This window comes from Chelonia mydas, chromosome 1 (genome assembly GCF_015237465.2).
Source record: "Chelonia mydas isolate rCheMyd1 chromosome 1, rCheMyd1.pri.v2, whole genome shotgun sequence".
Lineage (NCBI taxonomy): Eukaryota > Metazoa > Chordata > Testudines > Cheloniidae > Chelonia > Chelonia mydas.
The window spans coordinates 130841767-130855841 of NC_057849.1; the positions used below are offsets into that span (position 1 = coordinate 130841767).

Genomic DNA, 14075 nt, shown 5'->3' on the forward strand with positions numbered 1-14075 from the left:
ACGTAAGCCATTACCAGCAGGAGAGTGGGGTGGGGGGAGAGAAAACCTTTTGTAGTGATAAACACCCATTTTTTCATGATTTGAGTGTATAAAAACAAACATCTTCTGTATTTTCCACAGTATGCATCCGATGAAGTGAGCTATAGCTCACGAAAGCTTATGCTCAAATAATTTGGTTAGTCTCTAAGGTGCCACAAGTACTCCTTTTCTTCTCACTAATTTGTAACATTTACACTAGGTTTAGCATTTTCTCGTGGCAACTATGCATCCTTTGTTACTAAAAACCAGGTAGCTGCGAGGAATTCTGCATGTTAAACTTGATACTGATAACTGTGTAATAGTCTAACGTAAAAATAATCAGTTAAAGTTCCAGAGTGCCAATCCAAAATAATTTACCTTGGAATGACTAAAGAGGCCTCAGTAGACATCACAATCTGCTGGGAATCACACGTATTATACCAACAGTTTCAATCTGAGTCTCAGGAAAGATCAACTCTTTAATTCCCTAAAGCCAGTTTAGGACAAAAAATAACCTGTTCCAATTTTCAAGGTCACAGCAGTACCTTCAATTCCTTTTACAGTCTTAACTGTCTACGGAAACTTCCAGTTCTGAAATTCTGTGGCCTCTTACCAGAACTCTGAATACTTTCAAGTTCTTGGTAGGCAAATAAAAGGTTATGCAGCTGATGATTCAACTGACTTGTCCTCTTTCAAATTCTCCTTTTCTAATTAGGCTTTGATTCTTTCATTCTCCAGTGGATGGAGAATGCACTCTAATTTAGTTATGCTTGAGTTACACAAACAGATAGGGAGATAAAGAAACTAAAACTGCAAGGCATTTGAGGCTAACATAGTGGGAGCCATTTAAAATTACATCACAAACATAATAACTAGGGCTGTTGATTAATCGCAGTTAACACATGCAATTAACTCAAAAAAATTAATTGTGATTAATTGCAGTTTTAATTGCACTGTTAACAATAGAATACCAATTTAAATTTATTAAATATTTTGGATTTTTTTCCACATTTTCATATATATTGTATTCTGTGTGTATATTATTTTTTATTATAAATATTTGCACTGTAAAATGATAAAAGAAAAGAAATAGCATTTTTCAATTCACCTCATACAAGTACTGTAATGCAATCTCTCTTTGTCGTGAAAGTGCAATTTACAAATCTAGATTTTTTTTTGTTACTTAACTGCATTCAAAAGCAAAACAATGTAAAAATTCAGAGCCTACAAGTCCACTCAGTCCTACTTCTTGTTCAGCCAATTGCTAAGAGAAACAAGTTTGTTTATAATTACAAGAGATAATGCTTCCCTCTTCTTATTTACAATGTCACCAGAAATTGAGAACAGGCATTTGCATGGCACTTTTGTAGCTGGCATTGCAAGGTATTTACGTGCCAACTGTTTTTAAACATTCATATGCCCCTTCATGCTTCCAGAGGACATGCTTCCATGCTTGTTAAAAAAAAAAGCGTTAATTAAATTTGTGACTGAACTCCTTGAGGAAGAATTGTATGTCCCCTGCTCTGCTTTACCTGCATTCTGCCATATATTTAATGTTATAGCAGTCTCATATGACGACCCAGAACATGTTGTTCGTTTTAAGACCACTTTCACTGCAGATCTGACAAAATGCAAAGAAGATACCAATGTGAGATTTCTAAAGATAGCAACAGCACTCAACTCAAGCTTTAAGAATCTGAAGTGCCTTCCAAAATCCAAGAGGGACGAGGTTTGGCGCATGCTTTCAGAAGTCTTAAAAGAGCAACACTCCGATGCGGAAACTACAGAACCCGACCCACCAAAAAAGAAAATCAACCTTCTGCTGGTGGCATCTGATTATGAAAATGAACATGCGTCCATCTGCACTGCTTTGGGTTGTTATCGAGCAGAATCTGTCATCAGCATGGACGCATATCCTCGGCAATGGTGGTTGAAGCATGAAGGGACATATGAATCTTAAGCACATCTGGCAGGTAAATATCTTGCGACGCCGGCTACAACAGTGCCATGCGAATGCCTGTTCTCACTTTCAGGTGACATTGTAAACAAGAAGCGGGCAGCATTATCTCCTGCAAATGTAAACAAACTTGTTTCTCTGAGTGATTGGCTGAACAAGGAGGACTGAGTGAACTTGCAGGCTCTAAAATTGTACATTATTTTATTTTTTAATGAGATTTTTTTGTACATAATTCTACATTTGTAAATTCAACTTTCATGATAAAGAGATTGCGCTACAGTACTTGAATTAGGTGAATTGAAAAATATTTGGTTTTTTTACAGTGCAAATACTTGTAATAAAAATAAATATAAAGTGAGCACTGTACACTTTGTATTCTGTGTTGTAACTGAAATCAATATATTTGAAAATGTAGAAAACATCTACAATATATAAATAAATGGTATTCTATTATTAACAGTGTGATTAATCATGCAATTAATCGTGATTAATTTTTTAATTGCGTGATTATTCATGATTTTTTTAATCGCTTGACAGCCATAAACTTAATCTACTACAAAGAGTTATATTTTTTGTAACCTAAAGTAAACAATTCAGTTGTACAATTTAGCAATGTTGAGTGCAATTACATTAGAACCAAGCTTCAAGAGGTCTGATAGAAAGAAGATTGTTGAAAGAACCAAAGTTACTGAGATCATTTGAGAAACTTGTTTCAGAGTCCAGATAATGTTTCATAAGAACGGCCATACTGGGTCAAGACCAATGGTCCATCTAGACCAGTATCCTGTCTTCCAACAGATACTTCACAGGAAGTGAACAGAACAGGGTAATTTATCGAGTGATCCATCCCTGATCATCCAGTCCCAGCTTCTAGCAGTCACAGGCTTAGGGACACCCAGAGCACAGGATTGTATCCCTGACCATCTTGGCTAATAGCCATTGATGGACCTATTCTCCATGAACTTATCTAATTCTTTTTTGAACCCAGTTATACTTTTGGCCTTCACAATCAACATCCCCTGCCAATGAGTTCCACGGGTTGACTGTGCATTCTGTGAAGGAGTATTTCCTTACGCTTGTTGTAAATCTGCTGCCTATTAATTTCCTTGGTTAACCCCCGGTTCATGTGTTATGGGAAGGGGGTAAATAATACTTCCTTATTCACTTTCAACATTCATGATTTTACAGACTTCTATCAGACCCTGCCTTGATCATCTCTTTTCCAAGCTGAACAGTCCCAGTCTTTTTAATCTCTTCTCATATGGAAGCTGTTCCATACCCTTTAATCATTTTTATTGCCTTTCTCTGTACTTTTTCCAATTCAAATATATCTTTTTTAATATGAGGTGGCCAGAACTGTATGCAGTATTCAAGGTGTTACCATACCATGGATTTATATAGTGCATTATGATATATTCCTTTCCTAATGGTTCCTAACATTCTGTTATCTTTTTTTAGTGCTGTTGCTTATTGAGCAGATGTTTTCAGAGAACTATCCACGATGACTCCCAGATCTTTCTTGAGTGGTAACAGCTAATTTATACCCATCATTTTGGATGCATAGATGGGATTATTTTTTCCATTCTGCATTACTTTTCATTTATCAATATTGAATTCCATCTGCCATTTTGTTGCTGAGTCACCCAGTTTAGTAAGATCTCTTTGTAACTCTTTGCTTTGGACTTAACTATCTTGAGTAATTTTGTATCATCTGCAAATTTTTCCACCTCACTGTTTACTCATTTTTCCCTATCATTTATGACTATGTTGACCAGCATTGGTCCAAGTACAGATCCTTGGGGGACCTCTCTCCACTGTGAAAACTGATCATTTATTATGCCCCCTCGTTTCCTATCTTTTAAACCAGTTACAGATCCATAAGAAGACCTTCCCTCTTATCTCATGACTGCCTACTTTGCTTAAGAACCCTTTGTAAGGGACCTTGTCCAAGACTTTCTAAAAGTCCAAGAATGGTATATCCACTGGATCACCCTTGTCCACACAATTTTTACCCCCTCAAAGAAATCTAATTGGCTGATGATGATTTCCCTTCACAAAAGCCATGTTGACTCTTCCCCCAACAAACTGTGTTAATTTATGTATCTGATAATTGTGTTCTTCACTATAGCTTTCAACCAATTTGTGTGATTCTGAAGTTAGGCCTACTGGCCTGTAATTGCCTCTAGGATAGCCTCTAGAGCCTTTTTTTAAAAATCAGCATAAATTAGCTATCTACCAGTCATCTGGTATAGAGTCTCATTCAAATGATAGATTACATACCACAGTTAGTAGTTCTGCAATTTCCTTGAGAACTCTTGGGTGAATCCCATCTGGTCCTGGTGACTTATTACTGTTTAATTTATCAATTTGTTCAAAAGGCAATATGTTGTATACAGCCATGATCACCTGAAAATGCATTTACTGTATATTATACATTCATATGTTCTGTTTTGTTCTGTGAACATAGCAAGATTCTAGAATGAGGGTCTATGGATTTTGTCATTTTGTTTTCTGAAATGTAATTAAGTCAGGTGCATTTCTATATCCTCAGTTTTGACCACTATCATCTGATTGTGTGGATGTGTGCCCGTTTTAGGTCAATTTTTTATAGACAATCACATGAATGTTTACAAATTGTTTTTAAAAACAGAGAAGTGTAATATCGTTGATTACACAGACACTGAGCATCAGCTTTTCCTTCTATATGTATGTCTATATATGTCATTATCTAGGATAGTCAATTTATTGGCACATTTTAAGGTTTACTGAATAAAAAAAATCATATGTTTCAGTAAATGCCAGTGATTTACATCATGCAGAAACAGAACATCTTACGTAACACATGTGCAATAAAAGCAAACAGATGTTTGCAGTCTAAGCGCTGCACTAATGGAGGAGGTATGGCACTGTATCAAAGGCAAAACACAACATATTCAGAATTGCCCACTAGAGTTTTAAGTGCAGCTGCCTAATTTTGAATAAACAACCAATAAGATATCCCAAACCACTTTGTGGCATATTTCCATTCTTAAGGTAAGAATTTATAATTAATCGCTAATATTTAAAGTCCTCAGATAAAATAAGTTTGAATTTCAAACAGACTAAGAAATTAGAGAGCGACTAAGAAGATAAAAATGTACAGTAAAAATAATGACTTATGTTACAGAATTCACATATTAGGAGAACAATCAGTTTTTAATTCATAGGAATATGACACAAGTACAAAAAATATACCCCTCAGGGGTCCTGACTTGGGGTTTCAAATGGAACCTCCAAGATTAGGCAGTTACCACACAGAACTGCAGGAAACCCAGCAGCGCTGAGAACAGACATCAGTGGAAGTTCATTGGGCACAAGTCAAGACCCTTTGAAAATGACGCTGCATATATCTATTGTATTACGAAACAAGACTGTTCTCAACCTGTAGGAATGACTGGAACTTTGCACTACAGTATCCACAAATTTCTTGTTTCATTATTCCTGAAAGTAACCTCAGCTGGTTTTAAATGAAGCTGAAATTATACAAACACTTCCTGCAAATAAAATTAATCACATGTAATAAGAGAAACTGCCCACTTCCATTCTGCCTTCACCCTAATTCTTTATATTAAGGGCCACCACAATTACTACCAATGGGTGCGAGTCCAGGAATAAGAATAGTGCAAGACCTAAAACCACTGAAAATGTTTCAGTCTGTAAGGTGAAAATGCTGAGTTTTGTATTAAGAAGTCCTCCTGGCTAAAACTGATTTCAAAAGTAATCTGTTTCCCTAGTCCTGATATACTGTACAAAGAGCATAAAAGTCTGAGGACAAAGAGATCTCGATTTTGTTGATTGAGGCCACAATTTAGCAAAATGTTTAAGAACATGCTTGTGCTTAAGTCCCATTGACATCAGTATTGATGACAGAGAAGTTTCCTGGAAATATAGTTTTTTTGTCTTTCAGTGTTTTGCTGAACCAGGAATTTATCATGAAAATGACCAACCCCCCTATAAAATACTGTATTACAAACAAACCTCTGCATCAACAACACAGCCTTGTATTCTCTCAATCACTCGTCACAGCATCAAAAATTAGACTTAGTGTTGACTAATTTAGCAAAAAATAAAAAACACAACAGGAAATACTGTTCTAAAAGAAACCAGGCAGATGCAGCCTGTTAAGGGCCACAGCACCTATAAATCTAGTTGCCTGAAATGGGAGTTGTGGGTGCTCAGCATCTTTCAGGATCAGGCCCAAAGTTGTAAGCATTCCAAAACTAAAATTCTGACACGTGCTACTGAAATATAGCGTGGAATAAATACAGAAACAAATAAATCAATAGCACAAGCCTACCTAAAGCAGACTATTTGACAGATAACACAAGACAGACGCGCTGAGCTAATTTACTATCCACAGTCCATTGGCAGAGACATTCCTAGCCTTCATTTTCAGCCTAGTGGTTTTCTGCACTTTCCAAGACATACAAATAGCACAGAATGGCTGATAGAATGATGTGTCACATCTTATATGATACAGGCTCTGTGTTTGTGCCTTCAAGGACCATTGGTTTTTAACCTTCTTAAATTTAAGTACTGATTTTTTTTTACCTGATCAAGCATGTTAAAGTTGTGATCAATAAATATAAAATTTGAGCAGTCTTCATGGAAGTACTTTAAACCAAGATTAAATTTTAATCCTCTAAGCAGAATTGACCAATCATTTATTATCATCTGATAATTTTATGTCTCTTGATCAGGGAAGAGAAAGGCTGTTCCCCAGCTTGAGACTGTCCTTCATTTGCATGACTCTTAAAACACATGCACTCAGGGCAGCTGGCACTGTAAAAGCAACATAGGGCCTCCAAGAGGGAACACAATGTTTCAATCTTAGGTTGCAGCCCTGTGTGTTCTTCATAACTACATTTATGAATGTAGAGGTTCCACACAGCCAGGTGGGGCTTTAGGATTTTAGAACAGCAGTTGCACTAGGAAATACACAGATTTTGAATTGCATTTTAAATTTCCTAAATAGAGCAGCAAGGACAGCAGAAGTAAAAAATCAAAACAACAGATGCCCTTTCAGAAAATATAATCTGTATATTTAATCTTGAGGCAGCTGCTGTCTTCTCTTCAGCTAAACTAATATGCCCTGCCTACACTTCTTCATTACCATTAATCCTAACAATGACTCAATGTAGGATCTGCAGAAGGTTCTTATAAATGTTGTCCCACTTGACCCCACCCTTTTGACACCTGTCTCTCTTCAAGCTATTCCTAGAGATGTTGCTTGCAGCTCGGCAACTGCTGACGGTTCTTTTCAATTAGGCATATGCTTCAGGGGAAAAAAGGAATTTACTTAGGTCACTTGAGGGCAATGAAATCACACATGCCATATAAAATGCTTACATTAGAAAACGATAGCGTAATAGAATGGTAAAACCTTTAACAAAACCCTACAGGGAGCACACAATTAGTACAGCATGCTCATCTATTATTGCTAGCTCTCTAGTTACATTCTGAAAGTCTTGCATTTTCTTATTGAAAAAGCATTAAGATATCAAAATGGAAATGTGATGTGCACAGCCTCTGCTTGCTAATGCATAGGAGCTCTCAATCCCAATTACATGAAAAATTTAAAAAGTAAAAATAAATAAACAAAGCAGTGGCCCTGAAAAACCTGTTTAATCAAGAAACAGACAGTTGTTGTAGGGTGAACAGTCAACTCTAGTTTATTTACCTTGGAAACTTTTTAAAATATCCTTAAATACTATAGTTCATGGATTAAAGAAAGAAATTAGTTTCCATATTCAACTTTTCTTTTACAATAAAAGTGTCATGATAACTACATCCAACAGCCTCAGCTCTAAAGCTAACACTTTATTTGCTAATACCACAAATGGATAAGAAGACTCCTAAATTTAATGCACCAGCAATGTTTCACTCAGAACCAAGCAAAATCATTTTTGTCTAAGTAATCAAAGCCTTTGTCAGAGAGTAATAACTTCACAGCTCTGAAACGTGAACAAAAATTTCCAACTCAGTCCTCTCTGTGTTAAAACTCGGACTGTCAAATCAGAGTTCTGTTTCACTTCAGTCCTCATGTTTAGACAACTAAAGATGGTGCTATAAGTACATACATACACACAGAAGGCCTGATGGGGCACAACACCTTTGCTTAGATTCAATATGTGCATCTGTAAATCTGACATTTCTTTAGACTGAACATCATCAATGTACTTCATTATTTTCCTTGGAGTTAAACAATTAAAATTGACACAGATCCAAAGACAGGGAGATACCTTGTAGAAGTTAATTACATTATTTAACCTGGAATTAACCTTGAAAACAAATATATAGCTTTTTCTCCACCAACCATTTAAAGTGGAAACTTTTCCTCAGCGTTTCAAGGCGTATTAAAATGGAAGTGTTCTACTATGTGGGCAAAACTCATTTAAAAAAATACATATTTACTGATGACAAGTATCAAGGAGAAAGGCTATAAAGTTTATGCAGCTCAAGGTAATAGCTTCCCAAAAGACCCTCACCCATTACTGCCAGCTGCTCCACCCCTAAAATGGCAGAAATATTGTCTTATGACCCAAATGCCATAAATATCGTGGGTTTGTGGGATGGATTCCCCTCCATTTTGTGGGTTCATGGACCAAGAAAATTGCTGGAACCAGTTTAACCAAATATAAAAGTAGAGTTCATTACATACAGCTCATTGGCAGTGAAAACTCTATTTAACCACTTTGTACAGGGCGGTGTTCCCAGTTTCCAAGATTACTTTACTTGCATATCGTCACAGAGAGAATGTTTCTGTCTATCGATGTGTGAAGAAATATGCCCATTTTACAGATAATGGGCTCAGGCAGAGTAGATTAAGAGGGAAGAGTGATCTAGTGCAGGGGTTCTCAACCTTGTTTGAACCACATCCTACATCTCTGGCTTTTTTGCGTGGGGAAAGGGAGGTATTTTTTTGTTTTTAAACTTGGGGGCCTCATGTCACTTACTCAAATTTATACCAGCTGCTCCTCTGTCATGACTGAGGGATGGTCAGGCCAAATTTGAATGGTGTTGTGATGTGCTTTGCCCCCCTAGAAAATTTGACAGGCCCCCCTCACAATTGAGAAACTCTAGTCTTGTGAATAGGGCACTGGATTGAGATGCAGGAGACTTGGGTTCATTTCCCAGCTCATCCTCAGACATTTCTTGTAACTTTAGGTAAATCACTTAATCTAGGAATCAGAGTAGCAGCCGTGTTAGTCTGTATTCGCAAAAAGAAAAGGAGTACTAGTGGCACCTTAGAGACTAACCAATTTATTTGAGCATAAGCTTTTCTGAGTTACAGCTCACTTCATCGGATGCATTCAGTGGAAAATACAGTGAGGAGATTTATATACACACAGAACATGAAAAAAATGGGTGTTATCATACAAACTGTAAGGAGAGTGATCACTTAAGATGAACTATTACCAGCAGGAGAGCGGGGGGGGAGAAAACCTTTTGTAGCGATGATCAAGGTGGGCCATTTCCAGCAGTTAACAGGAACGTCCGAGGAGCAGTGGGAGGGTGGGGGAAATAAACACGGGGAAATAGTTTCACCTTGTGTAATGACACATCCACTCCCAGTCTCTATTCAAGCCTAAGTTAATTGTATCCAGTTTGCAAATTAATTCCAATTCAGCAGTCTCTCGTTGGAGTCTGTTTTTGAAGTCTTTTTGTTCTAATATTGCAACCTTTAGGTCTGAAATCGAGTGACCAGAGAGATTGAAGTGTTCTCTGACTGGTTTATGAATGTTGTAATTCTTGACATCTGATTTGTGTCCACTTAGAACAACACTTCCTCAGCTCTCATCCCCTAATGCCCCTACTCTACTTGAGCTACATTGATGACATCTTCATCATCTGGACTCATGGAAAAGAAGCCCTTGAGGAATTCCACCATGATTTCAACAATTTCCACCCCAACATCAACCTCAGGCTGGTCCAGTCCACACAAGAGATCCACTTCCTGGACACTACGGTGCTAATAAGTGATGGTCACATAAATACCACCCTATACCGGAAACCTACTGACCGCTATTCCTACCTACATGCCTCCAGCTTTCACCCAGACCACACACACGATCCATCGTCTACAGCCAAGCTGTACGATACAACCACATTTGCTCCAACCCCTCAGACAGAGACAAACACCTACAAGATCTCTATCAAGCATTCTTACAACTACAATACCCACCTGCGGAAGTGAAGAAACAGCTTGACAGAGCCAGAAGAGTACCTAGAAGTCACCTACTACAGGACAGGCTCAACAAAGAAAGTAACAGAACGCCACTAGCCATCATCTTCAGCCCCCAAATAAAACCTCTCCAGCGCATCATCAAGGATCTACAACCTATCCTGAAGGACAACCCATCACTCTCACAGATCTTGGGAGACAGGCCAGTCCTTGCTTACAGACAGCCCCCCAACCTGAAGGAAAGACTCACCAGCAACCACACAACAAAAACACTAACCCAGGAACCTATCCTTGCAACAAAGCCCATTGCCCACTGTGTCCACATATCTATTCAGGGGACACCATCATAGGGCCTAATCACATCAGCCACACCATCAGAGGCTCATTCACCTGCACATCTACCAATGTGATATATGCCATCATGTGCCAGCAATGCCCCTCTGCCATGTTCATTGGTCAAACCGGACAGTCTCTACTTAAAAGAATAAATGGACACAAATCAGATGTCAAGAATTATAACATTCATAAACCAGTCAGAGAACACTTCAATCTCTCTGGTCACTCGATTTCAGACCTAAAGGTCGCAATATTAGAACAAAAAGACTTCAAAAACAGACTCCAACAAGAGACTGCTGAATTGGAATTAATTTGCAAACTGGATACAATTAATTTAGGCTTGAATAGAGACTGGGAGTGGATGTGTCATTACACAAAGTAAAACTATTTCCCCATGTTTATTTCCCCCACCCCCCACCCCCACTGCTCCTCGGACATTCCTGTTAACTGCTGGAAATGGCCCACCTTGATTATCACTATAAAAGGTTTTCTCCCCCCCCCGCTCTCCTGCTGGTAATAGCTCATCTTAAGTGATCACTCTCCTTACAGTGTGTATGATAACACCCATTTTTTCATGTTCTGTGTGTATATAAATCTCCTCACTGTATTTTCCACTGAATGCATCCAATGAAGTGAGCTGTAGCTCAGAAAAGCTTATGCTCAAATAAATTGGTTAGTCTCTAAGGTGCCACTAGTACTCCTTTAATCTAGGTACTGTTTGATCTGTGTCTATATAACAGCACCTAGTACAATGGGGCCTGGTCCATTGCTGAGGCTCTAGGTGCTACAATATAAATAAATAAATAAATACCCTGTGCTTCAGTTCCCAACAGTAAAATGGCAGGAAAACATCTCTACCTCCCAGGGTGTTGTAAAGGTAAATTCTGTTAATGATTATGAGGTATTCAGATCAGTACCATTAAGTATCTAGACAGAATAGAATCCAATGGATTAAGAGTGTGTATTTCTCTTGGCATGTGTTTCTCCTGTTCTTAAAGCTTCTATTTTATTTACAAATATCCCTGATAAAATCTCTTATCTTGTACCCTACCTGAGGCACAATAATATAGAGTTTCTTCAGGTACCATAAACTGAAGCCAGCAAAGATGGGGTGGGAGGTGAGGTGAGTGAAGTTCAGAAGCCACAGTCTTTGCTCCTGGTCCTCCATTCCCAGACTCCCTATTGCTGCTGAGTTCCATCGAAACCAATGCTATTTCAGGAGGATAACATGGTATGTTCAGACGTTGGCCCATGTCTAAGAACTCACTATCTACTTTCCTTGCAGAGGATCCTGTAAAAATGCTATACTGAAGATACAGCATTGCTGTTTTATGTATGTAACTCCCATTAATATATCACTTTGAAGGTCAGGAGTTTGGAAATATCCTGTATATTTATGAATGAGAAATTAAATTAGCATAAGTGAATTTTAACATTGCCAATTCCTTATCACGAATGAATGTTTTAGCCAGGAAATATTACATTACAGGAGCTTGCAATATAACTGCTTACTGTTAGGCATACATTAATAAATCTTGCAACATTTTGAAAGTTAACTGTTTTGTTTCTAGTGTGATCAACTTCTTAAAAATCTTCTAAATTTTTAGAAATATTAATGTAATTTTTTTTTGCTATTTTGGCTCCCAGGAAAGACACAGACATACCAATTAAATTCTTAACGCAGATTTGTTGTGACGAGATTATCAGTCAAAGCTTAGTGCAATGCAATCATATACCAATGAACCACCAGAATGAGAGAAATGAAATCACCCTAAAAACAAAGTCTGCACCTGTTTCTGTCAAGTTTTCTGTACACGGTATTCTTCTGTGGAAGGTACCTCTCAGAGGGATCAGTTAAACCAAACTTTCATTTGTAATTTTTGTATCATCAGTGCAATAGAATTTGAAGGAAGTTCTACACTTAGCTGCATTTTAACACTGACTGTCCTGACGTACTGTACAACAATATGCAATTAGAAGGCTATTGAAACATATTCTTTCAGATTTCCACTTTTAATGGCATTCTTACTGAGATATTCTTCAAAGAACTCTTGTGCTCTCTGGATTCAAATCAGAATCTATTGTAAAGGTTATCAGAATCTGTAAATGTTCCCTAAGCAATCCACATTTTTGTTTTGTACCTTGACAACTTTTCTTTTAGGAGAACAAGTTTAGTTTACAAGTTTAGCAAGACCAAACCAGGCGTATTAGTAAGTAACTTGTGCTTATTATTATTGCAGGTATCCCCCTATTCCACGTACAGCGAGCAAGAACATTTCAGCTGTGCTGACTGAGCTCCAGTACTACCAATCAAAATGAAGTATACTAGAAACTACGGAATGAAGAGATATTTCACTTTTTTAAAAAATGCACTAAACCTTAAAAATAAGGGCTTTTAGTGTGTGCATATTAGAAATTTTGCATTCTGCAGTTTGCAGGGATTCAGACAGTTAATCAAAGCATCCTAGCTTTATTTCCACAGTTTCAGCTTGCATCTGTGTTCCATCAAAGATAAGAAACTTTGATAATCTCTTTGGTAAAGAAAGGTGTATCCGAATTAGAAACACATGGAAAGTCAGATAAACTAAAATAATTACCCCACACAGATGTTACTGTGCACAAGAGGCATAAATTGTCTAGAAGTATTTCTAAAATGTGCCAAGCCGTTTTAGGACTGAACGAGATATAAGAACAAGACTTAATAGTAGCACTCTCATTTCCTCCTCATTCTAACAAGGCCGCTTCTAAAATGAAAGGGACTTACCTGCTTCTCCATTTTTATACTGTCAGTTACTGTTCTTTTCCTGAAATTCTGTTTGTTTGTTTCTTTAAGTTGATAGTTCCTCCAAGTAGGGTGCTTTGTTGCCTGGCTTGTGCTGGTTTTCTCAAGATCAGCTGAACTGTAGTCAGTTTGATTCAGGAAGCTGTGCTCTGTCCAGCCTACTGATCACTCCCACTCTCCAGGGTGTGTGCTTACTCGTCTCTCTCAGTCAGACTAAAAACCAGCCAAGCTCATTTCAGTGTAGCATGTTTCCTTATATAGGTAAACAAGCACTCCATTCCGGGTGTAAGAAGCTAATTGGAAATAGGTGTACGTTAGTTAACTCCACAAATACCAAATGGTTTGAATGCATGTAGTTTGCTAGCAAGCACTGTAAAAGACACTGCAAAAGGAATATGGTACCAGTTTAATTTAGAGCATGGTTTATCATCTATTCAAATAGTCATTTGATTAAAACTAAGATATTCTGCATTATTACAGAACATTAAACAGAGTTTTTACAACAGTGGCACTACACCCTCATCATCCAATACTTTAATATTGATGAGAGAAACAAAGCACAAAAGATGACACTGGTACCTGTATCTGTGTATAAACACAGAGAATCTGAGAGTTTTTAAAAATTAGCAGTGCTCAGAATGTTTAATACAAGATTACAGTAAACTGAATTTTATGTGCAAGAAGTAAAGGCTACAAATTATTAAAACAATAAAATAGAACAGAAAAGACTGGGATAAAAAAAGCTTGTTGTGTCCCAT

At 37.5% G+C, this 14075-nt stretch overlaps 1 protein-coding gene across 1 annotated transcript in view; it reads right to left on the reverse strand.

The window, feature by feature from the left end:
• Positions 1 to 13440, reverse strand: part of MID1 (midline 1) — a 317531-nt gene extending 304091 nt beyond the window's left edge. Inside the window, exon 1 of the mRNA XM_027822566.3 lies at positions 13300 to 13440. The gene's annotated coding sequence lies outside the window, so the exon portion shown is untranslated. The remainder of the gene's footprint in view (positions 1 to 13299) is intronic.
• Between the last annotated feature and the right edge of the window lie 635 nt (positions 13441 to 14075).